The sequence below is a fragment of the Plasmopara halstedii genome (genome assembly GCF_900000015.1).
Source record: "Plasmopara halstedii genome assembly, contig: Scaffold_816, whole genome shotgun sequence".
Lineage (NCBI taxonomy): Eukaryota > Oomycota > Peronosporomycetes > Peronosporales > Peronosporaceae > Plasmopara > Plasmopara halstedii.
The window spans coordinates 789,923-791,044 of record NW_020187732.1 but is presented as its reverse complement, the minus strand read 5'-3'; positions in this window follow the sequence as shown (position 1 = coordinate 791,044).

The following is a 1,122-nucleotide window of genomic DNA, read 5'->3' as shown; positions in this document are numbered from 1 at the left end:
GCACGTCAGTGCCCATTCTCGCGCTCGACCACCGAGCTTTGAGATGGCTAGCGCTACGTGCTGCTGCTCGGTCTGGAGCATGGCGGATGCGATGACCATCTCGACCTCTCTCACTCAGAGCAGAAATTCCTCTTCATCCTGCCCCTCAAAGAACTTCACGCTCACCACGAGCGGCTTAAGGCTGGTAAAATCATCCGTCACCGACGGTGGCGTCATAGACGCAAATGATGCGGACATCTTCTGCTGCAGGTGCTCCAGAAGCGCGTTTTCGTAACTTGAAAACGCCTCAAGAGGCGCACCGATTGCCTCGGGACCTTGTGCTACAAAGTGTTGCACGCCCTCAGGGCCAGGCAATGACATCATCTTTTTAAGCCCATCCTGCATGCCCTGGGGCAAAGAGTGAAATTTCTCCATCCTCACAGAGGATCAGTCTAAACGACTCAGGTGTAGATTGGCTACAAGTGCTACCAAGTGCAGCGGGGCTGCCGTAGCTTAGCACTTGAGGAAGCGTACTTTAGGTCACCGACCTTTCGGTCTTTACAAGAACCATGAGTTAGCGGATCGCAATCCGCTTATTCTAAAAGTAATTATTGCCTTTCCAAGGCTAATTGACACTTCAGTTTAAAATCCAAAACCGATTTTTGTTTATTTCTTAATCCTAATTTAAAATTTTAGATTTTCTTTAATATACTAAATGAATATAGTATACTATAAATACATGCATAACTACTGGCTGCCTAGCCCCCGTACCGTATTTTGTTTGGGTGTGGTCACACCATGCACATCTCGTGTGACACACACCCCTGTCACCAGGCTACGCGTAACCTTGTCACAGGTACGCTACGGTATCTGAGGATGCCACGCCAAGCCGGTATCGTTTACCAAGATAGAAGTAACATTTCGATTAAGGCATGTTCAGATGTAGAGTGGGGCAGCAATACCAATGACAGACGTTCGATTTCAGGAGTTTTAGTCATGATTGCAGGCGCGCTAGTGGTACTTACGTCAAAATACCATCGAACGTTGCACTCAGCACGCCTGATGCTGAGTACATAACTCTCAGTCTTTGCACTAAAGAAGCTAATTAGATGCGTGCGATGTTTACGAACAGGGGATATGAGC